Source organism: Prionailurus bengalensis, chromosome D4 (assembly GCF_016509475.1).
Source record: "Prionailurus bengalensis isolate Pbe53 chromosome D4, Fcat_Pben_1.1_paternal_pri, whole genome shotgun sequence".
Taxonomy (NCBI): Eukaryota; Metazoa; Chordata; class Mammalia; order Carnivora; family Felidae; genus Prionailurus; species Prionailurus bengalensis.
The window spans coordinates 37,024,719-37,051,753 of NC_057359.1; positions in this window are offsets into that span (position 1 = coordinate 37,024,719).

Consider the following 27,035-nt stretch of genomic DNA (forward strand, 5'->3'; position numbering starts at 1 on the left):
ATGGAACCACAAAAGGCCCTGAATAGGCAAGGTAATTTTGAAGAAGAAGACCAAATCAGGAGGCATCACAATCCCAGACTTTAGCCTCTACTACAAAGCTGTCATCATCAAGACAGCATGGTATTGGCACAAAAACAGACACATAGACCAATGGAATAGAATAGAAACCCCAGAACTAGACCCACAAATGTATGGCCAACTCATCTTTGACAAAGCAGGAAAGAATATCCAATGGAAAAAAGACAGTCTTTTTAACAAATGGTGCTGGGAGAATTGGACAGCAACATGCAGAAGGATGAAACTAGACCACTTTCTTACACCATTCACAAAAACAAACTCAAAATGGATAAAGGACCTGAATGTGAGACAGGAAACCATCAAAACCCTAGAGGAGAAAGGAGGAAAAAACCTCTCCGACCTCAGCCGCAGCAATTTCTTACTTGACACATCCCCAAAGGCAAGGGAATTAAAAGCAAAAATGAACTATTGGGACCTCATGAGGACAAAAAGCTTCTTCACAGCAAAAGAAACAATCAACAAAACTCAAAGGCAAACAATGGAATGGGAAAAGATATTTGCAAATTACATATCGCACAAAGGGCTAGTATCCAAAATCTACAAAGAGTTCACCAAACTCCACAACCAAAAAACAAATAATCCAATGAATAATTGGGCAGAACATATGAATAGACACTTCTCTAAAGAAGGCATCTAGATGGCCAACAGACACATGAAAAGATGCTCAACGTTGCTCCTCATCAGGAAAATACAAATCAAAACCACACTCAGATATCACCTCATGGCAGTCAAAGTGGTTAAAATGAACAAATCAGGAGACTCTAGATGCTGGAGAGGATGTGGAGAAACAGGAACCCTCTTGCACTGTTGGTGGGAATGAAAACTGGTGCAGCCGCTCTGGAAAACAGTGAGGAGGTTCCTCAAAAAATTAAAAATAGACCTACCGTACGACCCAGCAATAGCACTGCTAAGAATTTACCCAAGGGACACAGGAGTGCTGATGCATAGGGGCACTTGTACCCCAATGTTTATAGCAGCACTCTCAACAATAACCAAATTATGGAAAGAGCCTAAATGTCCATCAACTGACGAATGGATAAAGAAATTGTGGTTTATATACACAATGGAATACTACTTGGCAATGAGAAAGAATGAAATTTATCCTTTTGTAGCAACGAGGATGGAACTGGAGAGTGTGATGCTAAGTGAAATAAGTCATACAGAGAAAGACAGATACCATACGTTTTCACTTTTATATGGATCCTAAGAAACTTAACAGAAGTCCATGGGGAGGGGAAGAAAAAGAAAAGGGTTAGAGAGGGAGGGAGCCAAAGCATAAGAGACTCTTAAAAACTGAGAACAAACTGAGTGTTGATGGGGGGTGGGGGGGGGGGTGATGGGAATTGAGGAGGGCACCTTTTGGCATGAGCACTGGGTGTTGCATGGAAACCAATTTGACAATAAACTTCATATTAAAAAGAAATTAAGCAGGTTTTCTTCTAAAAATATTTACAACTCTTGTGTGATACAAAATATCTGTTAAGTCCTTTAATAAATGTCATGGTATTGCTGATGTTAATATACTGTTATATTAATATGTTAACTATATTCATAATAACAGCAACACTACATCTTAGTTAGAACTTAAGATAAAAATGTGAAATTTTCCCTTTTCACGTTTATTAATCCCAAAATTTATTTATGCATGCTTTGGTATTCATGTACAACTGGTTAGATACTATGCCCCAGAAGTGAGTTTTCCTCAGTCCCAGCTTCTAGCCCAAGTTGTGATTCTACCAATGATTTCTCTGCTTATCTATTCAGATGTTTCCTGAGAGTATATTCAATTTCTGGATCTCAACCTTCAAAAACATAACTGAGTTACTTTTAAAGTTACTAAACTATTACTGGAATAATTTGCACTCATTTTCTCAGTATTTCCCTTACATGATTCCAAACTTTATATCATCATTTGAAATAGGTACCCCAGTCTTTAAAATATCATTCTCCAAATAATTTTACTATGAAGTTTCAATCATTAGCTTTGAGACAATGCTTCTTAATAGCTTTCTGGGTACCAGCTTCTACTGGGGAGTTATTCCAACTAACTCTTTCCCTGAAACATTTGGATACTTATTTTTTTATTACCTCTCTTTAGATAATTGTAATTTTTTCTGACTTGATATTAAAACATCAAGAAAATATCTTTTCTGACCTCTCTAAAAATTAGATCTGGGTGTATCTTATACAATAATTTTCTTTATTTCTTTGTGGGTTTTGTTTTGTTTTTGTTTTTGCCTTTCCCATAGGTCTAATGTAGGCTTCTTTAATCACAGCATTATTGACATTTTTTTTTTGCCAGATAATGATCATCATGAGGAGTTGTCTTCAGCATTGTGGGATGTTTAGCATCATCCCTCATCTCTACCCACAAAATGCCAGGAGGCTACATTTGTGATGGCCGAGAATATCTCTGGACATTGCTGACTCTCCACGGGGGAAAATCATGCCCAGTGGAGAACCATAGGTCTAAGATGACTTGTGTAAACTTGAGTCTTGATTGAAAAACATCCCTCTCGGGTGCCTGGGTCAGTTAAGTATCTGACTTCAGCTCAGGTCATGATCTCACAATTCACGAGTTCTGGCCCCACATCTGGCTCTGCAATTACACTGCAAAGCCTGCTTCAGATCCTCTGTCTCCTTCTCTCTCTGCCCTTCCCAAGTTCTCTCTCTCTTTTTCTCTCAAAAATAAATAAACATTAAATAATAATAAGAGGAAGAAGAAGGTGAAAAATACTCTCTATGATATTATTTGTAAGTATATATTTAGTTTGTCTTCTGATGTTTGAGAGCTAAAATAATTTTTTATAGATCATCCTTCTCTTTTCATTTAGACAAATCTGTCTTTCTGCTTACTGATGTCATTGCATGGTTTCTTGGCTAGCATTAGGATAAAAGCATCTGGTATCCAAGCTTTCTTTAGATTTTTGGCTTAGCATTTATGATTATTTAATTTAGCTTTTTCCTTATCTCTATTCCAAAGGTTTAGATCAATGTGGTAGTGTCTCCAGGATAATTTTTTTTTATTCAAGAATATGAACTTCCCGGAAAGATGGCAGAATAGGAGGACCCTAACCTCACCTCATCCTATGGATACAACTATAGGTAACACTCACATCAGTGTACATAACCCAGAAAATGACCAAAAGACTGGCAGAGCAAACTCCACATCTAATGTAGAAAAGAAGTCACATCAAAGAGGGTAGTAAAGGCAGAGCCATTGTGGGGAGCTAAACTCCGGGGTCTGTCTGCCAGAGGGAGGAAGCCAAGGGCATGGAGGAAAAAAAAGAAACAAACTACCCCACCTGATAGCCCACATGGGAAGGATGAATACCTATACATTTCTCTTTGAAAACCAGAGGAGCTGAATTTTTGAGTCCTTACAAGAGTGGGACTTAAACCCTGGAACTTTAAAAATCAGTGTGCTGGGCTCTGGGAGACCTGGGAGGGGGTAATAGGAAACTGGGCCCTACTCTTAAAGAGAAAGCACAACAAACAGGTTATGGAGATAGAGTGTAGAAGCAATAGTTTAAAAACACATGGAGCATATGGGAGGGAGAGATTTTTAAAATTCTCAGAGTACACTGAGGGACTTTTCCAGAAACAAAGAAGCTAGCAATTTTCTTCTCCCCCCCCACCCCCATCCCCCAGGATAAACATACAGTCACCTGCTGGAACCAGAACAGTAGTGGCATTCATTACCTAACTTGCTTACACCTTTCCTTGTCTTCTATAGCCAGGCCTGCCTCAGTGCCAGCACTGTGGATCCTTTCCCTGAGAAAACTAGTGCAAACCTTACCAACATCACAACTCCTGACTGAGCACTTTGTGGGGCCTTGGTCCTGGCGGCAGCAGCTTCTAATCACCTCACACAAAGAATGTGTGCGCCTTGTTAAAACTGTGTGCCCCATCAGCACAAACTTTGCAGAGTGGCCCAGCTGACTTGGTCTCCAGGGTGGCTGCACATCCTTTGTGGAAGAAGATTTGAGCAACCTTGTTAAAAGTGTGCACCCCACCCACTACTTTCAAGAGCAAGAGACATAGCTGACTTTCATAACATACAGAAACAGGCATTGAGAGTTGGACAAAAAAAGGAGACCAAGGAATATGTCCCAAATGAAAGCATAGGACAAAATCACAGCAAGAGATAAAAGCAAAATGGATATAAGTAATATTCCTGATGGAGAATTTAAAGAAATTATCATAAAGATACTTATTGAATTTCAGAAAAGAGTACAGGAAACTAACAAAGAGATAGATAAGAACCAATAAGAGATTAAAAAACCCACAATAATTGAAATTAAAAATACACTAGATGGAATAAATAGCAAGCTAGGAGAAGCAGAATGAATCAGTGACCTGAAGGACAGAGTAATAGAAAGTAACCAAGCTGAGCAGGTGAGAAGATAAAACTATGCAAAATGAGAATTGACTTAGGGAACTTAGTGACTCCATCAAGCATAATAACATTGAATTATAGGAATCCCAGAAGAAGAAGAGAGAGAAGAAAGGGCTGAAAATGTATTTGAAGAAATAGTAGCCAAATCTTTCTGAACTTGGGGAAGGAAACTGAAATTTAGATACAGGAAGCACAAGATCCTCCAATGAAATCAACCCCAAAATGTCCACACCGAGACACTGAAAAATAAAGAAGTTTAAAAGTAGCAAGAGAAAAGAAAACAGTTACATACAAGGAAAATCCCATAAGACTGTCAGCAGATTTTCAGCAGAAACTTTACAGTACAGAAGGGAATGGTGTGACATATTCAAACTGCTGAATTGGAACAATCTACAGCAAAGAAAACTCTATCCACCATGGCTGTCATTCAGAATAGAAGGAGAGGTAAAGAGTTTCCTACACACACAAAAGTTAAAGGAGTTCATGACGTTAAACCAGCCCTACAAGAAATGTTAAATGGGGCTCTGAGTGGAAAGAAAAGTCCAAAAGTAAGAGAAAGAAAAATAGGAAGCATAAAGGCAATACAAATCAGTCGAGGGACTCACAAAATAAGAGGATGTAAAATATGACATCATATACTTAAAATGTGCAGATGAATGGGTAAAGAATGGATTCAAACGTTAGTGATCATCTACTTAACATAGTCTGTGATAAGCAGGGGATATTATATATACAAACCTAATGATAACCACAAGTCAAAAAGCAGTAATATGCAAAACTAAAGATAAAGGAATCCAAGTATATCAATATTATCCAAGTATATTTCACCAACTTATGGTGGGTGATTACTTTGAGCTTAAATGAACTAAATGCTCCAATCAAAAGACATAGGGTGACAGAATGGATAAAAAAAAAAAACCAAAAAAAAACCAAGAAAAAAACAAAAAACAAACAAAAAAAAAACAAGACCCATCTATATGCTGCCTATAAAAGACTCATTTTAGACCTAAATACAAATGCAGATTGAAGTGAGGGGATAGAGAAATATTTATCATGCAAAAGGATGTCAAAAGAAAGCCAAAGCAGCCATACTGTTATCAGACAAAATTAAGTTTAAAACACAGACTATTATGAGTGACAAAGAAAGATACTGTATAATTAAGGGGACAATCCAACAAGAAGACTGACAATTGTAAATATTTATGCACCCAACATTAAAGCACCCAAATAATAACAAATATAAAGGAAACACTTGATAGTAATACAATAGTAGTAGAAAACTTTAATACACTACTTACATCAATGAACAGGTCATCTAAACAGATGTCAACAAGGACACAGTGGCTTAGAATGACATACTGGGCCAGATGTATTTAATAGGTTCATTCAGAACATTCCATCCTAAAACAGCAGAATACACATTCTTTTCAAGTACACATGTAATATTATCCAGAATAGATCATATATTAGGTCATGAATCAATGTTAACAGTTTCAAAAAGGTCAAAGTGACACCATGCATCTTTTTCTGATCACAACAGTATGAAACTGGAAATCAACCACAGGAAAAATCTGTAAAAAGCACAAATACAAAGAGGTTAAATAGCAAGGTACTAAATAATGAATAGGTCAACCAAGAAATCAAAAAGGAAATAAAAAATACATGGAGAGAAATTAAAATGAAAACACAATGATCCAAAATACTTGGGGTGCAGCAAAAGTGGTTCAAAGTGAGACATTTGTAGCAATACAAGCCTATTTCAAGAAGCAAGAAAAATCTCAAATAAACTACCTCCTCTTACAGATAAAGGAGTTAAAACAATAAGAAGAAACAAAACCAAAAACTAACAGAAGGAAATATACAATAAATATTAGAGCAGAAATAAACAAACAGACAAGCAAACAAACAAACAAACAAAAACCCAGCAACAATGGAACAGATCAAACAAAGTAGAACCTGCTTCTTTGAAAAGATCAACAAAATTGATAAACCACTAGCCAGACTCATCAAAAAAATAAAAAAAGATAAAGAGAGGGAGAGAGAGAGAGACTCCTATAAATAAAATCAGAAATGAAAAAGAGAAATAAAAACCGACACCACAGAAATACAAAGAATTGTAAAAGAATATATAAAAACAAATGCCAAAAAACTGGACAACCTAGAACAAATGGATATTCCTAGAAACATATAACTACCAAAACTGAATCACAAAGAAATAGGATATTTGAACATACCCATTACTGGTAATGAAATTGAATCAGTAATCAAAAAACTCTCAACGAAATCCAGGACCAGATAGTTTCACAAGTGAATTCTACTAAACAATAAGGAAGAGTTAATTCCTATTCTTGTCAAATTGGTAAAAAAAAAAAAAAAAAAAAAAAAAAAAAAAAAAAAAAAAAGAAAGAAAAAGAAAAAAGAAAGAAAAGAAAAAAGGAAAAGAAAAAAAGAAATGGAAGGAAAATTTCCAAATTCATCGTATGAGGCCAGCAGTACCTTGATTCCAAAATCAGATAAAAATGCCACAAAAAAAGACAACTATAAGCCAGTATCTCTCATGAATATAAATGAAATAATCCTCAACAAAACATTAGTAAACTGAATGTAACAATACATTAAAAAAATCATTCACCATGATCAAGTTGGAATTTATTCCTGGAGTGTAAGAGTGGTACAATATTACCAAATCAATGTGCTACATCACATCGATAAGTGAAATGATAAAAATCATATGATAATTTCATTAGATGCAGAAAAAGTCTTTGACAAAGCACAACATCCATTCATGATAAAAACCCTCAACAAAATAGGTTTAGAGGGAATATACCTAAACATAATAGAGGACTTATATGAAAAACCCACAATTGACAGCACATTCAGTGGGGAAAAACTGTACCCTAACAGGAATAAGATAAAGAAGTCCACTCTCATCACTTTGATTCAACATAGTACTGGAAGCCCTGGCCACAGCAATTAGACAAAAGAAAGGAATAAAAGCCATTGAAATTGGTAAGAAAGAAGTAAAATTTTCACTATTGGCAGAAGACATGGTACTATATACAGAAAACTGAAAGACTACCAAAAAAAAAAACCTGCTAGAAATGACAAATGCATCAGTAAGTTTGTAGGATGCAAAGTCAAGGTAGAGAGACCCATTACATTTCTACACACTAATAATGAAGCAGTAGAAAGAGAAATTAAGAAAACAATCCTGTTTAGAATTGTGCCCAAACCCGTTTAGAATTGTTCCCAAACCATAAAATACCTAGGAATAAGCTGAACAAAAGAGGTGAAAGACCTACACTCTGAAAGCTGTAAAACATTGGTGAAAGAAATTGAAGATGACACAAAGCAATGGAAAGACACTACCTACTTATGGATTGGAAGAACAAATATTGTTAGAGTGTCTATACTACCCAAAGTAATCTACAGATTTAATATAATCCCTATCAAAGACCAACAGCATTTTTCACAGAACTAGACCAAATAATCCTAAGATTTGTATGGAACTACAAAAGACTCCCAAATTGCCAAGTCAATCTTTAAAAAGAAAAATAAAACTGGAGATACCACAATTCCAGTCTTCTAGTTACATTGCAAAGTGGTAGTAAACAAAACAGTATGGAAATGGCACAAAAATAGACTCACAGATCAATGGAACAGGATAGAAATCCCAGAAATAAACCTGCACCTATATGGTCAATTCATCTTTGAAAAAGGAGACATGAATATACAATAAGAAGAAGATAGTCTCTTTGACAAATGGTGTTGGAAAAACTAGTCAGCTACATGCAAAAGAATAAGACTGGACAACCTTCTTATACCACACACACACACACACACACACACACACACTCAGATTAAGTACCTAAATGTGATATTTGAAACCATAGAAATCCTAGAAGACAGCACAGTCAGTAATTTCTCTGACATCGGCAATAATAACATCTTTCTAGATATGTCTCCTGATGCAAAAAAAACAAAGGCAAAAGTAAAGTATTGGGATTACATCAAAATAAAAATGTTCTACACAGAAAAGGAAACAATCAACAAAACTAAAATACAGCTTACTTAATGGGAGAAGATATGTGCAAATAATATATCTGATAAAGGTTTTAGTATTCAAAATAATTACAGAACTAATATAGCTCAACACCCAAAAAACAAATGTCCAATTAAAAAATGAGCAAAAGACATCAAGAGACATTTCTCCAAAGAAGACATACAGATGGCAAATTGACACATGAGAAGATGCTCAATATGACTCATCATCAAGGGAATGCAAATCAAAACCACAGTGAGGTGAGATACCTCCTCATACCTGTTAGAATGGCTAAAATAAAAAAAAAATAGGAAAACAACAAGTGTTCGCAAGGATGTTGTGAAAATGGAACCCTCTTGCATTGGTGGTGGAATTGCAAACTGGTTCAGCCACTGTGGAAGGCAGTATGGAGGATACTCAAAAAGTTAAAAATAGATCTACCCTATGATCCAGTAGTTGCACTACTGGGTATTTCCCTAAAGAGAACCAAAATTCTATTTTGAAAGAATACATGCACCCTATGTTCATAGCAGCATTATTTACAATAGCAAACTACAGAAACAGCCCAAATGTCCATTGATAGATGAATGGATAAAGAAAATGTGATATATATTTGGGTGCCTGGGTCGTTCAATCGTTTGAGCGTCCAACTATTGATTTCAGTTAAGGTCATGATTCCAGAGTTGTGGGATCAAGTCCCACATTGGGGTCCATGCTGAGTGTGAAGTCTGTTTAAAATTCTCTCCCTCTCAGGGCATCTGGGTGGCTTAGTCATTTAAGTGTCCGACTTCGGTTCAGGTCATGATCTGATGGCTCATGAGTTCAAGGCCCATTTTGGGCTGTGTGCTGACAGCTCAGAGCCTGAAACCTGCCTTGGATTCTGTGTCTCCTTCTCTCTCTTCCCCTCCCCAACTCATGCTCTGTCTCTGTCTCTGTTTCTCTCATATATGTATATATATAATATTATTATTATATAATATATATAATATATAATTTATATATATAAAATAAGTAAACATTAAAAATTTTTTAAAAAGATTCTCTCTCTCCCTCTGCCCTTCTCCCCTGCTTGTGCTCTCTTTCTCTCTAAAATAAAATAAAATTTAAAAAGAAGTTATGGTATATATATATATATGAAATATCTTTCATATATATATATATATATGAAGAAATATTTTTCACCCATAAAAAGAATGAAATCTTGCCATTTGCAACTACATGGATGGATCTATAGAGTATAATCATAACAAAATAATCCAGTCAGAGGAAGACAAATGTTATATGATTTTACTCATATATGAAATTTAAGAATCAAAACAAACATACACAGGAAAAAGAAAATAGAAAGAAACTAAAAAACAGACTCTTACCTATACAGAACAAACAAGTGGTTACCAGAGGGGAGGTGGGTGCATGGGTGGGATATGTAAAGAGAGTTAAGAGTATACTTAAAAAAAAATTAATGTTTCTTTATTCTTGAGAAACAGAGAGACAAAGAACGTGAGCAGGGGAGGGGAAGAGAGAGGAAGAAACACAGAATCTGAAGCAGGCTGTAGCCTCTGAGCTGTCAGCACAGAGTCCAATGCGGGGCTTGAACTCACAAACCATGACATCATGACCTGAACTGAATGAAGTAGGATGTTTAACTGAGCCACCCAGGCGCCCCAAGGGTATACTTTTCTTGATGAGAGCTGAGTAATATATGGAATTGTTGCATCACTATATTGTACACCCGAAACAAATATAGCACTGTATGTTAACTACACTGTAATTAAAAAAAAAAAGAATAATTTCTGTGACATTTCTGAGGATAAAGTGACAATCCATATCTCCAATGTTCACAAGTATGAATAGCACTTTGTGGAAAATAAAGCTATAGAAGGAATGCAAATAAAGCCTAGCCACTTAATTTCTGGACTTTTCCCTTTATCTAGATAAAGTTCAGGATTTACAATTCCGGATTTGCAATTGGCCAGTAGATCTGCTTCAGAAACATAACAGCGATTAAGTAAAATTATGTTATCCAGTAATGTTTATAAAGCCTGTAGAGAGAAGTTGTTCTAAATTGGATGTTACAAAGATCTGAATAAAAATGTCAATATTAAAGATGTACCTGGCCAACTTGATGTACTCCAAAGCCCAAAGTCATGTGCCCTGACCCAAAGCAAAAAAAAAAAAAAAAAAATGTTTCTCAAATTCTATTCACAAGGTCAAGTTTCAAAGTTTCCAGTCATTATGCCAAGTCTTATGGTTTTACAATTCCAATAAGTAGTAGTTCTCTGGTAGGCAAGGACTAAAATGGCCCCCAGTGATTCCCACATCCTGAAATTTGTGCCTATCTGTGATTCCCACTTCTTCAGTATGTGCTGGGCTCAGTGCCCTCCATTCTAATGAACAGAGTACTCTAAAAGTGCTAGGTTGCACTTCTGAGAAAAGGTTGCAAAGGGCTTGTAGCTTTTCTCTGGGGCATTCTATCTCACACGTTTTCTCCCTCAGAGACTTTGTTTGGTTCAAGAATTAAATGTGTGTGATCTTCAAAGTCTTTCCTGCCACTGGTATCCCATCACTGGTACCATATCAAGTGTACATACCACAGGGACTTACATCATTGGAATTTTTTATCTTCCCATTTTGTTTAAAAATTAAGACTTACGCCACAGTCTACCCTCCACTGATTATGTCACGTTCGCCTCTATTCTGACTACAAATGAAAATGATTTCCTTCATCGTATCAGCCTATCTGAAAATGCCTTTCAAATACCAACTCGTATCCCACCTTACTAATGAAGACTCCCTCACAGGGACTTTTCCCTTTTTTGCCCTCCACAGAGCGTTCAAGTATGTCATCTTGTTCACCACTTATTTCATTTACTTTCCTTGTGTCACCTGTCTTCACATCTTATATTCTTTTGCGTCCTCAGTAGTCCAGGAAAAAGTGATCTTAATCCTTTTGCTCACTCAGCAACATGTATTGAAAGCCTACTCTGTATTTGGCTCGGGGTTTACAAATATGAAAGAAAACTTAAAAAGGCATTGGCATTGTCCTCAAGGAGCCTGAATACCAGCACTAGATATGCCGGAGGTATACAACATATATACTTATTAATACGTGGTTTGTTTTAAACTACAGAACTTTCCAAAGACATCAGATAATTGACATCAAAATTCATTTTGCTGTTACAGAAATATTGAAGACTCTCAGGTACATCAGGACATAAATAATGAACAGGCAGATTGAGGTTGTTTCTTCATAGTGACTGGGCTTTGATCTTTATTACCTCTCCAGACATTTCTCATTTTTCCTTTCCACTTTCATTTTCCCATGGATTTCTCATTGTCTCTAATTATCTTGTCCTTTTGCACCTCTTTGTCTTTTTCCTGTTCTATGTTTTAACAGATGATAACACTAAGCATGGCAACTTAATTTATGCACTTAGAGGGCTCTTAAGATAGTTGTGATTCTGATCACCATTCGGTCTTTTTGGAATTTAGCCATTTAAAAATTTTTGATGGTTTTATTTATTCAAAGGAAGTATGGGGTATTTTCTATCTTTAGACAGAAAATAATATCATAGGTGGTTTATATAGTAGTTTTTCTCTGGCACAAGTTAACATATGATTTGTTAATAGTCTTTCATTCAATGTCACTTTCTTCATTGAGCTACCATGCCTGTTGTCTGATACATGCAGGCTATTTTCTTATATTGTAAGTAAATGGATGCTTCATTTCAGGATTGTGGTGGCTGTGAGGAGCACAAACCTGATGGCTCCAAAACATAAAGATACATATGTTTTTCTCACTAAACAAGAAGCCTGATAGTGAGTGATGACTAGAACTATTTCAGCAGCTAAAGGAAGACAATCCAAGATTTCTGAAATTCTATTGACCTTTCTCCCATGTCCTGCTGGGATGCTGTAGCTCTAACTATCCTGTCAAAACTGCAGCAGGAGGAAGGACTGTCTAAAGTAAGAGAAATGTTTTAATCTTAATCTTTTCTAAATCAGGAAAAAAATGAATGGATGAATATACATACGTAATAATGAATGAATCATGGGTTTTATTTGTCTTTATACCAGCAGAGTTGCAAATCTATACTTTTATCTATTTTTTCATTCTTTTTTATGGAAGAGAGTGACCACAAAAGTGAATACTACCTATATCCATGAAAGCCAGGATACAACCTTACAGTTTTGCCTAGGATTGATTGAGGGGTTTCCCAGATATGGTATTTTCAGGGCTAAACTGGGATAATCTCAGGCAAACTGGTATGATTGTTCACTCTAAGGAACTCCTGTCACTGCAGTAAAAGTCAGTTTTAATTGTTAGTTTCTAAAATAAAAGAAAGCAAGGTAGAAGAGTGTAGAAATGAATGTTAAGCAGGAAAACTGTATTTAACATAATTCATGCCTGAACACTCACACACCCATTTTCGCATAAAACATTTTTATATGGATTACACTTACACTCTACCTCCAGAAAAACAATCGTTAAATCTTATCAATTATGCATATAGGTCTGTATTATTTTCTAAGTTCTGTTGTAGCAAATTACTACAAACTTAGCTATTTTAAAAATATTTATTCCCTGTTTTCTGGTGGTCGGAGTCCAAGTTGGATTTCGAGGCCTACATTTCTTTTGGAGGCTCTAAGGGGAGCCTGTTTTTGTGCCTTTTCCAGCTTTTAGATATTGTTTACATTCCTTGGTTTATAGCCCTTCCTTCATCTTCAAAGGCAGGGTGTAGTGTCTTCCATCCTCTCGGACCTCCCCTCTCCCTTTTATAAGGGTCCTTGTGATTACATTGGGTCCACTTGAAAAATCCTGGATTTTTCTCGATTGCAAGATTGTTAACTTATTCATATCTTCAAAGTTTCTTTTGAATGTGATGTGACATAGTCACAAGTTCCAGGATTAGGATATGGACATCTATGGGGAGACATTATTTAACCTACTATAGGGACCAAGTCAAGTATTCCTAGGTTAAGTGCAGATTAATCCTGCCTAACAAAAGATCAAAGAAGCAACTCTAAGAAGTCAAAGCCAGGGGCTCTATCAGTTTGATTAATCAAGGGATTAATCCAATGTCAAGGCATGAGCTCCCTAGTTTTCTGGCCCAATGGGATTTCATATTGATTTATGACTACTGTTTATGTCTCTTATGTTCTTTTCTCCAGTTTATTTCTGAACATCTTGTTCAACTTGATATTTTTTTCTGACCTATTCTAAAGTTTATACATTCTATTTAAGTCAATGTCTACTCTGCAGAAGACATTTTATTTTGATTCGTGTTTATAGCTTCCTATAATCTGGTAAGGGCTTTCAATATTAAATTCCTTAAGACAGTAATTATACTATTTTCATGCCTTTATTTCACATTGTCATTATCTTGCTATCTGACTCTTTTGTTTCTGTTTTACTTCTTTGGCCAACTTATGTTTTTTTCCTAACTTGCTGTATTATTTTTTATTGAATATCATACATTGTAAGTGATATACTGTAAAGACTAATTGAGGATATGATGATATCTCTCTCGAGGTCTATTCACTCCCTTTACTGATGTAGGAAGGTGACCTGGACCTAGTCTAATACCCTTGTCAACCAGAATTGGGTAAATAAACTAATTATATTGTTTGGAAGTCACAAAAATCTATGTCTCCATGAATATATTGTTCTCTCCAGAACTCTCCAATCTCCAATGGGAATTTGAATAATTTATATTTGTTAGGGTTTTCAATTTACATATGGAATCTAGTCTGTGTGTGTAAATATGTATGCATGTATGTGTGTAATTGTCATAAAAATTAATTCTAAGCTAACAAGATAGAGTCTATTTGTCTATTTTTAACACTCAGCACTCTTATGCAAATTGAAAGTGTTAGTTCCTCATATGATTTTTCCTATAATTTTTTGCTAATATTAAATACCAGCTGTCAAGTGTAATGTATTGTTTCAGATATGCTGGGTAGAGAAAAATGTTATAAGAAATGAGATACCATTAAAAAATTAGTTGGACTTTTACAAAAGGGCAAGAGCATTACATATAAATCTTCAAAGTGCATATCAAGTCATAACTCCTTAGGAAGTCCTTTTGTGTTACCAAAGTATTACTTATAGCCTTCTCTTTTATACACTTGGCAGGAATCCCATTATCATAGCCTACGGCAGTCAAAACCATCCTCATGTTATATGTAATTCCTCAGTTTTATCTCTGTGCATCTAAATCTGCAGAACTTTTTATATAATAGTCTATACTTGTTTCTAGAAAAATACTCTAGTCATATATCTCATAATTTGAACAAATGTAATGAATACTATGGAATGACATCTCTGAAAATTTACCAAATTATTTTTTTATCTGTTCTCCTTTCACTAATGAATGAGATTAATTGATAAATAATCCTTTTATCTAATTATACTGGAGATATTTATATAACACTAATTTTCTCCTTTCACATATAATCCCTAATATCTTCATATTATTACATTGATTTTTCCACAGAATTATAAGTATGTCCTTTCTGAATAATTAACGTGATTGCATCTTTACTGAAGACAATGTATTATCAACCTCTAAAGAAAAAAGAAAAAAAAAACATGTTATAACCAATAACGGCTAACTAATAGCTACTAACATCTATCTAATTTGACTTTCCCAACACCTTGAAGTTCAACATGATTGAGAGCCAAGAAGTAAAAGCACTCTTAACAGGCAAAATAGACACCATTAAATACGTGAATTGGCATGTATGAACAAGGTACTCAAGACCTCATAATTAATTATAATAAGAGAAAGCTGATTAACTGGACTTTAGTATACTTGGATGTCTAGGTCCTACACCACTGGCTGTTATAAATGGCAAAGTTTCAAAAACATGTGAAAGTAAACATAGAGGCTGGATCATTTAATGTTAGGGAATTATCCTGTAATTTGTCTCAGTAGTTTTCAAGAATATTTGAAGTCTACATCCTTCTTTTCCTGCCTGGAATACCTGTCCCCTTTTTGTCAATATGTGTAAATTAAATTATCTCCCCAAACTCAGTATAGATATCATATTATGACACATAATTCCCCTGACCTAATCAACCCAACCTAATACAGCATACTTTTCTACTACTTCTATAGTATTATTAGAAAATGTAGGTCTTATTTTAAGCACTAATTTATGTATCTTTTTCTCTCTCTAAACTGAAACCCTGCAGGGCATCTGGGTGGCTTAGTTGGTTAAGCGTCTGACTTCAGCTCATATCATGATCTCACAGTTTGCGAATTTGAACCCCACATCAGGCTCTGTGCTGACAGCTCAGAGCCTGGAGCGTGCTTCAGATTCTGTGTCTCCCTCTCTCTCTCTCTGCCCCTCCCCTGCTCGCACTCTATCTCTCTCTCAAAAATAATAAATATTAAAAAAATAAAAAATAAACTGAAACCCTGTGTTTCTTTTATTTTGTTTTAAATATCCTATGTTTTGGAAGTTATGTATAGTCTCACACATAATTTAGAAGGATTATAATAAATTTTCAAATATTTGTTATTAATAGTTTTCCTTGGAAAATACATGCTTTTGATATTTTTGAAAAAACATGTATAGACTTAACTGCTAAGTCTTATTTCATAAAGCTATTCAGGTAAAGAAACATGAAGTTGCTGCTCTTCCTATGATTTTCATCGACAAGGTTTAGCACATAGAAATTACAATATATATGCATCCTGGACTTACCTTATGGTTGAGCAAATTAGAATAGGAGAAACAGTCAATTAACAGAGAATTAATAGAGGGGATAATTGGTAGACAGAATTTCATAAAATGCAAGAATATCATTGCATAAATACAATTACATTTATTCAACAAAATACATTTATTCAAAAATTACATTTATTCAACAAAAATAAGCCTAATGTGAACAGTAATAAAATAGTATTTCTTGGGGCGCCTGGGTGGCGCAGTCGATTAAGCGTCCGACTTCAGCCAGGTCACGATCTCGCGGTCCGGGAGTTCGAGCCCCGCGTCGGGCTCTGGGCTGATGGCTCAGAGCCTGGAGCCTGTTTCCGTTTCTGTGTCTCCCTCTCTCTCTGCCCCTTGCCCGTTCATGCTCTGTCTTTCTCTGTCCCAAAAATAAATAAACATTGAAAAAAAAAATTTTATAAAAAAAAATAGTATTTCTTGAATGACATTTCAGAATGTCATTACCATACCTGCAAAGATTGTTAAATATACACATGCTTGGGCCCCAATATTAGATCAAATTAATCATAATTTCCACAAAGCAAATTCATTTTGTATTTTAGGCAGATTTCCCAAACGTTTTTGGAAGTAAAAGCTGATTTGTGAAACTGGAACTTTGTGAAGGACATGGTTTTTGGTTCTGAAGCAAATAAAATCTACTACTCAATCAAATCTTCTGAGCAAACATAAATGTTCCCTATATTATTTGCAGTTATTAGCTATTATTACTCTTTATTTAATAAATTATTCCCATAGAAAATAAAAAGGAAAGGGGTGCCTTGGTAGCTCAGTCATTTAAACATCCAACTTTGGATCAGGTCATGATCTTGCAGTTGGTGAGTTTGAGCCCCACATCAGGCTCTGTACTGACAGCTCAGAGCCTGGAGCCTGTTTGGATTCTGTGTCTCCTTCTCTCTCTGCCCCTCCCCCATGTCTCTCTCTCTCTCTCTCTCAAAAATAAATAAATATTTTTTAAAAAATTAAAAGGAAATAAGAAGGAAAATCCAATAACCAGATAGAGCCCAAAGGAAATATTATATAAGACATTAATGAAAAAAATGGTTCTCCTGGGTTCATGGGTGTGGAAAGATTATGAAGAACCTCAACAGTGAGAAAGCAGCAGTGTTGAAGTCCTTGATAATTAAGATTTCTTGGTCTCCTGAACTTTTCTGCCATTCACTATAAAGCTGGTGCTGCTTCTCCTTATTTCTTTATATTATATTTGAAAAACAGATAACATACATTAAAGTGTTACCTATATGTTTCATAAAATACCTATATACTTCATGTGTTTACTGGAAAGTAGAGTTTATTTCAAAACAAAAAAAATTAGAAAAATATTTATGTAGAAAATTATATGATCTCACACATCTCTGTTTTATGTTCTTTAGGTCGATTTCTATTATTAATTATTAAACTTAAAAATTAAATTATGTGTAGACAAATGTCTATTCAACTTGAAATATAAGGGGAAAGCTTTTCAGTTACATTAAAAATGCATATACATCAGTTGATGTGGTTTATATACACAATGGAATACTACGTGGCAATGAGAAAAAATGAATTATGGCCTTTTGTAGCAACGTGGATGGAACTGGAGAGTGTGATGCTAAGTGAAATAAGCCATACAGAGAAAGACAGATACCATATGGTTTCACTCTTATGTGGATCCTGAGAAACTTAACAGGAACCCATGGGGGAGGGGAAGGGAAAAAAAAAAAAGAGGTTAGAGTGGGAGAGAGCCAAAGCAAAAGAGACTGTTAAAAACTGAGAACAGGAGCGCCTGGGTGGCGCAGTCGGTTAAGCGTCTGACTTCAGCCAGGTCATGATCTCGCAGTCCGTGGGTTCAAGCCCTGCGTCGGGCTCTGGGCTGATGGCTCAGAGCCTGGAGCCTGTTTCCGATTCTGTGTCTCCCTCTCTCTCTGCCCCTCCCCCGTTCATGCTCTGTCTCTCTCTGTCCCAAAAATAAAATAAAAAACGTTGAAAAAAATTAAAAAAAAAAACAAACAAAAAACTGAGAACAAACTGAGGGTTGATGGGGGGTGGGAGGGAGGGGAGGGTGGGTGATGGGTATTGAGGAGGGCACCTTTTGGGATGAGCACTGGGTGTTGTATGGAAACCAATTTGACAATAAATTTCATATATTAAAAAAAATTAAAACAAATGCATATACAAAAAAAGCTTGAATAAGTTTTGCTGAAAACATTCTTTTCTCCTTTTTGTGTTTAATACATCTGTGTTTTAATCTAAATAATAATAATAATAATAATAATAATGGAGAAATTAAATAAAATAAAAACATGGTCTACAAAGATTTTCAGAAAAAAAGCTGGCAATTCCAAACAATAATAATGTAGATAGTTATACTTAGTATTAGACTAAATAACTTTGAACTACCTAGATTCAAATGCCAATTTTATCTCTTCCTAGCTCAATGACCTTTCCTCATCTATAAAATAATAGAGTTGAAAGGAATAAATACCATTTTAACAAGAGTGCTTTCTATTTATTGAAACATAGCTATGATTTGTATAAACAAACTCCATATTATTTGAAATTGTTTGTTACCTACTCAAGGTGAAATACGTAATTTCTTTTTAATCAGAAAGATTTCTACTTTTGTTTTTTTTTATTTTTTTATGTTTATTTATTTAATTTGAGAGAGAGAGAGAGAGAGAGAGAGAGCGCGATGCCTGCACAAGTGGGGAAGGGGCAGAGGAAAGGAGAGACAGAATCCCAAGCAGGCTCCTCACGATCAGTGCAGAGTCCAATGCTGGGCTTGAAATCATGAAATGTGAGATCATGACTGAGATCCAGAGTAGGACACTTAACCCACTCTGCCACCCAGGCACCGCATAGAATTCATATCTTTGAAGAAATATATTCACCTATGATTTATTTTTTATATTCTATTTTAAGACAAGTCAGATGACTTGATGTGAGTACTAGAGTAACCACTGACATATTTTGCAATAAGTTCAGAAGCAGAAGACTGAAGAAAACTGCTCTAAGAATCATCTGTGCAATCAAATTGTCTTCATGTTTTGAATATATCTTGGAAGTTCACTGAGCAAATATTCAAAACATAAAGTTCTAACATTTTATTACTGTGAATTATAATACTAAATGGAGGTTTATGATAATCATAGTTTTTAGACTCCCTATGGTAGTCATGGGACTTCTTTAAGAGCTAAGTATTTGTGGTTCTCATTAAAATTTTTGTTCTGGAAAATGACCATTGAGGTTGAAAAGGCTCAAGAGACCCAAAGTAAATACTCTAAAATATGTGCTGCTTTGTTGTTTAAAATTACTAATAAACATATGTTGAATACATTATAACTTACACTAGCTGTTTTTATGAGGGAAAAATATAATAGTAAAATTTTGTATGAGCCAAAATTATAAAATGTTTATTTGTCACGTCATTAATTGTTTATTATAGGAACATTAACAATCCTCTTGGATTTATTATGATCAAATCACATGTCATTTCTGACATTTAAGAATTTAGTGTTTCTAATGGGCTTTACGTTTTTAAAGTTTATTTATTTATTTTGAAAGAGACAGAGAGAGTGTGATGGGGGAGGGGCAGAGAGAGAGGGAGAATTCCAAGCAGGCTCTGCCCAGCCCGCGCAGAGTGCAAGGGAGAGCTCAAACTCACCAACCTGAGATCTTGACCTGAGACAAAAATCAAGATCCAACGCCTAACCAACTGAGCCATCCAAACACCCCTCTAACGAACTGTACTTTTCTTAACTTCCAAACAAATCTTGCTGAAAGTACCTAAAAAAATAGCCACGGGGGCGCCTGGGTGGCGCAGTCGGTTAAGCGTCCGACTTCAGCCAGGTCACGATCTCGCGGTCCGTGAGTTCGAGCCCCGCGTCAGGCTCTGGGCTGATGGCTCAGAGCCTGGAGCCTGGTTCCGATTCTGTGTCTCCCTCTCTCTCTGCCCCTCCCCCGTTCATGCTCTGTCTCTCTCTGTCCCAAAAATAAATAAACGTTGAAAAAAAAAAAGTTAAAAAAAAAAATAGCCACGCATCCTTCTTGTTTACTAGGCTTTTGTTTCATAGCCAGTTTCTTGAGAATGGCATACAGAACCCTTCAGAATCGCGATTAGCCTATCTCCACAGGTTTCTCTTGATAATCTCGTTCAAGATATTGTATTTCAGCCCTATCAAATTACTGCTATTCTTAACACCTCATGCTGTTTGCTGCCTCCTGTCAAATGCTTGTTCTCTGTAAGTATCACCAAGACAACCTGATGATAAGGTGAAGCTGTGTTTATTTTTAGCTGGGTAAGGGAGATGGCTACTGGACAGAATTCTTAACAGAATCTCAAAAGGAAGACCAACTCAAGATATTTAAGAAGTTTCAGAGTCTGGTTTAACTCAAGGCTTTTAAAAGGAGGGCTTGAAAAGGATTAGATATATGTTATGTTAAACAGTTTGAAACTGGTAGCCCCAGCAAGGCAAGGATTTGGAGGTGAGGGTTTAGAAGAATATTGAGAAGAAAATTGTCAATTGATTCTATCTATTGGAAAGTTGTACGGCTTGACATTTATTTAAATTTTTTCTCCCCAAGTCCCTTAAACATAGAAAAAGGTCATTTGAAACTTGTATCTTCCCTAGTCTAAAGTTTCTAGGAATATGAAGATATGTTCATCTTGAAAACAGGGGACTAGTAAAGTCATGTTGGTGAAGACAGCCAAATAGTATAGCTAAGTCAAAGTAGTTAGTAAGCTGTGTGGCTATAGATGGTTTCTGATTTTCATTCTATCTGCACATATCTCTCTGTCCTTCTAGGATGCTTGCCTTTAGAAGTTTTGGGAAACTTCTTCCATTTTTTTCTCCTGCAGTGGTCCCTCATGAAGCACTGATGATATTTTCACTTGTGCTACTATTGTCCTTACTGCTCTCCCTTATCTTATGAAACAGTTGTAAGACTACATGATATTTAAGAAAATTTGTGTCGGCAAGAAAAATGGTTTTACATTTAATTATTAGCAAAATCAAATTTTGTACTTACATTTCTCAAGCCTCACGAAGGGATAAGCTACCACGACAATTTTCTTAAACATCCATTTTGTCCATTTACTTGACATACTATCATCTTAAACTAACAAACAAATAAAAAGTACAAGAATATTTTCTTTTATTCAGCATTACTATAGTAGCTTCTTATCCTTCGCCGTCCTACACCATCCTCACTCCCAGTCTCCTGTATTTCCTCCCAGTCATTCCCAACTGCAGGATTTCAAATAAATACATTGGCATCATAGATTTTTTTGTGCTCACATGCTTGGAGTGTCTGTGGGAATAGGATTGTTGGGGAATAAGTAAATAAAAGTAGATTTCGTTTTTGAGGGCAAGGGGAACAAAAACTTGATACTTCTTTCTAGCCATGCGTGAATCTCTGTATTGTGAATATCTGCCAATAATGAATGAAAAAGCCTTGAAAAAAGGGATGAATTCTTATTGATATTATAAATAAAAGTGTCTTGTATGTTTTTAAATGTTAACATAAATAGGATAAAGTTTAGAAATTTGCCTTTTTCACTTATTATTACACTGGAAAGCTCTATCCATGTTGTATATAATGATTGAATTTATGTGCTTAATTGTACTAAGCAGCAGAACATAAGAATATACCACATGTTAACTAATAATTTTCCTTGGAAGTAAAACATCAGATTGACTTTCGTTTACCTTTTTTAAAACTTAAAAATGCTGAAATTCTCATCCCTTTATGTCTCCCTAAGCACATGAGCTCAAGGACACTGCAAGTGAAATTACTAGTCTTCCAATAGGTGTGTTTTCAATTTTTAACTAAGATTACCAAGTCGATCTCCAAGGTGATCATACTAATAATGTTCATTCCTACCAGCTTTCACAGTGGTAGATGAAAATTTAAATTTTTGATCTTCTTTTCAATCCTCATTGTGTAAAATGGTGCATTATTTCTTTCTCTTGTGAGTCACTCATTGTTTATAAGTTCTCCCCGTATGTTTCTTGTGTTTTATTTGTAGGCTTATTAATTATATAATTATTTTAATGATGGTGTAGTTACATTTATCTATGTTTTCAGTTGAGTTATTTGCTTTCTAGGATATGATGATGATGATGATGATGATGATATTAACTTATGTGATAGGAAAGCCTGCATGGAGTGAGATAATGATTTTTTTTCTGCTTAAAATCAATGCTTTCTCCACAACTTATAGTGTCACATCCGTCGTATCATATGGCTGTATCTATTCAAGCTTGTCTATTCTCTTTAATTAGTCTAATATTATCTGTGTGCATGGATGTCAACATATTTTAACTCATAACTTTTTAATGAGATTTATTATTTAATAGGAAAAAAATCTCCTCTCACTGATCTTCATTTTGCTTTCTTGTATTTGCTTGTCTGCACTTTAAATTTATTCTACTATATGGATTTTGAGTTCTCTTTTGAGTAATACCATAAAATACCCTTAATAAGAATCCTTAATTTCAAAAGAATTAATATATTCTTATTCATAAATGTTGTATACAAATTTTATTATATATTTTGATATATATTCTGATAATATTTTTAAACTTATTCTTAAAATTCTTAAAATTGCATAGTTTTGAATGCATTTATTCCTAGGCCTATTTTGTTTTTATTCAATAATATTTTTTGCTATAGTTAGATTTTTTTATTAAAGTGTAGTTAAAACACAATGTTACATCAGTTTCAAGCGTACAACATAGTGACTCAACAACTGTTTAAATTTTGCTATGCTCATCATAATTTATTATTTATTACCCTATAGGTTTTTGTAAGATGATCATATATCTAATGGCAGATTTTCTTTAATGACATGAAACATGGGATTATTTTTGGAACTTTTCTATTGATATGTCTTTATCACCTACAGTTTAAAAATCTGTCTTTCAAATAGTTTTGTCTATCACTTTTGACTTGTCTTACTATATTGAATAGAGCTTCTTGCAATACATTTAAAATTAAGCATGCTTTTAGAAACCGTATATTTTCCACAGATTTAACATAAATAGTTCCTAAATTTTCCCTTTATATGTTAATCTTCTGTAGGTTTTTGATAAATTTGTCATGTTTAAAAAGCCTCCTGTATTCCAAGCTTGATTATTTAAAAAATATATTATGAATGGCCATAAAGAAGCAAAACAGCAAAATGTTAATTGTTCAAATTATGGACTCATGCTGCCAGCCTTCAAATCCTGCCCCTACTAGCCTTGTTACTGTTACATGTTACTAACCCCTCTGTATTCAGTTATCTCAACTCTACAGTACATTTCTCAAAAATTAATGCATTTGTTAATGGTTTTTAAGATGTTTAGAACTCTATTTGGCACTATTTGCTAAATAAGCGTGAGCCACATAAATAAATGATACATTTTGCTGTATCTTTTGAGGTCTTATTTTTTCTCCTATCTATTCACATTAAGAATGACATTATAGACTTTCCAATGCGGAAACTTTCTTGGGTATTTTGTTTTCTAAACCCTATGCTTACTCTTTTACTTGATTAATACTTCATTAATTCCTCTTTCTATAGTCCATATTCATTTGGATTTTTCAAAATTGTTACTTTCATACTAACTATTGCTCCTTGCATGCCAATTTTTTTCTTCTGTATTCACTTCTTTCTGAGAAAGTACATAGTCAATAGTTCTTTCAAAGATTGCAATAATAAACTCTCACTATGTCTTTCAGAAAAATAGAACTGGATATGCTAAGTGAAATAAGTCATACAGAGTAAGACAGATACCATATGTTTTCACTTTTATGTAGATCCTGAGAAACTTAGCAGAAGACCATGGGGGAAGGAAAAAAAAAAGTTAGAGAGGGAGGGAGGCAAACCATAAGAGACTCTAAAAACTGAGAATAAACTGAGAGTTGTTGGGGGGTGGGAGGGAGGGGAAAGTGGGTGATGGGCATTGAGGAGGGCACCTGTTAAGTGAGCACTGGGTGTTGTATGGAAACCAATTTGACAATAAATTTCATATTAAAAAAAGAATTTTGTATCAACTCTTGTTTTGTACTTTGAAGATATTCTCCTCTGACATCTCTTTTTATTGATGATACTACTGACAATGGTGTGTCCCTTCTTTGCTATTCTTTAATACTTGTTTCTTTTATTTGTATTTGAATTTTAATGTGTGTCAGTGAAGATTAATATTGGTTTATACTTCATGGTTGTAACTTGCTTCTTTTCTAAGATCTATGTTCTTCTTCAGTCTTGGAACTTCTTGATATTATTTCTCTCTCATTTAATATGTTTTTCTTTTGGAATTGTTGGCAGATGTGCTTTGGAACTTCTTATATCTCCATCTATTTGGTATTTTCCATGGCTTTTTCTCTCTGTACTATGTTGTAAGGAATCTCCTCAGACCTATACTTAAATTTATCTTTAATTATTTCTAAACCCTATGTAGTATTTTTCCCAAGTAGTTAATGGAAATGTGGGTGTATGTGTTTTAAATTCATTAAGTATATTTGGATAGATTATTCAGCTGACTATTATTTTTAAGAATATTCAAGATATCTTACTTTCCTTGGTTTCTTATGTCTTATTATGTTGGACACTTTAAACATGATTATTGAGAATATTGAATTTATACTCTGTTATGTCCAATTCTTCCTTTGTGTGTATTTGTATGTTTGGGCACGTGTGTGTGTGTAAGTGTGTGCATACTCACTCATCTTCATGATGTCTTATTTCTTTAAGTTCTCTGTTACTTAAAAGTTATGCCCTCCTCAGTGAGGTGTTTTGTTGTTGTTGTTGTTGTTGTTTTTGTTTTTATTTTGTTTTGTTTTGTGATGAATGGCATATTATGGGTTGTGGGGCTATCCCTTGAAAATATGTTAGTGCTTGTCACTGCTAAGTTTATATGAATTTTCCTAGTTCAGAACTCATTTTGAGGTTCATCTCTCAATTTATGTCCCTGCCTACCACATTAATGTATTTATCATGACCTTATAACTAAGCAGTGTCATACTCGGTTTCCAAATTCTCCCAAAAATTTTTTGTCTACTCAAGGCCCTACATGAGCCGCAGGTTTCTTTTGTTCCTCCACTTAACACTCAGCAAATGTTTTCACCTCTGGATCAGTCCTTTGTGACTTCCAGCTATCTACAATTATCTCAGTTGATACCTTTTTTTTTTTTTATCAGTATTGGAGTTACTTCCCCCCCATACTTCTAAGACATGAATTCCCTAAGTGTGGCCTTGCTCCCTGGAGGTCTTGAGACCTCTTTAGAGGGTCTGTGAGATCAAAACAATATTCATTTGTTCCCTTAAAATTGTCAAATACGTTTCTGCATCACGTATGATACCTACACTGATCGAATTATAAAAGCATATAAGGGAATACAGCTATAGTTTATTAATCTAAACATGAAAGAAATTTGCACATTTAGGTGGTTTTTAAGATGAATCACTGCTCTGGAGCACGCCCTAAGCATTAAGGGTCATGCTTGGGTCTAATTATGGTACAAGCACCTGGATTTTTGTTCCTTTAGAGTTCTGACTTTGAGATTCTTTTTTTGGGTCTTCATTGGAGATTTATCTTTTCTGATTTTGAGTTGCAGAACTTATTAATTGTTTTTCTTGCAAGCATTATTATATGTGAGAAATAGGAGAAGAGAATTAATTTATCAGTTTAGTCTGCCAAATTAACTAAAAGTGGCCACAGTCATTTATCTTAATTTCCCCCACCCAATCCAATTCTATCTTCATTTTCCCCAGCGTTGGCAGTATTCTGCATAAATGCCATCTGACTAATTATAAACAAATCTTAATGTAAACAAAGCTCTGGTTAGAAAGGTATTTTCACTGAATAAAGTTTTTTTTTCAGAATATCAAGAAAGTTTGACAACTTCATTCCACCTTATGAATATATTGACTTTATCACGTTTTATGACTAGATCAAGAAGACAAAAATTAGATTTAGAGATGAAAGAAATAAAATATACAGACACTACCAGCATTCTTTCTAATTCTTTTTGAAAAACAATAGGCATTGTCTCCAACCTTGATAATACATAAAGTTGAAGTGATTGATATGTGTGTTTCACTTACATGGCTCTCTGGCAGAGAGAGTATATCAGCCTTTTGTTTGGCACTTAAAAACTTGCAGTTTTCTCTACTACTTAGAATATCAAAGTAAGATACAGATATGAAACATAATGGCTTCCCAATATCCCTCTTCTGTTTCCTGTGGACCGTAGGTGAAGGTAATGGTCAGTATTTCCATGAGATGAGGAATCAAGACAAGGTGACAAATTATCTTAGGTTGCCCATGCCAGCTACAGAATTAGCACTGACCATTTAAAATCCTGGGAAACTCCATAGCTCAGCCATACCAATGTGGTTGGTACCCTAATCTGGCCATAATCAGCAGGGGCTATCATGTAAGACAACAATCATGCTATTCAGCAGCAGTGATGTTCAAGTCTTACCCTGAAATTAATTTGAGCCCTGGGTGGCAGGCTGACTTCTTAAATGTTTCCTAAGGTTTCTGCCCTCCAGAGTCCACACCAGTGTAATCACCTCTGTTTGAGTGTGGGTAGAGCCTGCAAACGTGATGGGATTTTACTCCCATGATTATGTTGTCACATATGGCAAAAGGAATCATTTAATTATGAAATTAAAGTCTCTGATAAATTGACTTTGAGTCTGCTCTAATCTAGTGAACCCTTAAAAGAGTCAGGAAGCAAAAGCAGACATTCTCTTGCTGGCTTTGAAAAAAGCAAACAACCATGTTGTGAACTTTCTATGACAGTCCT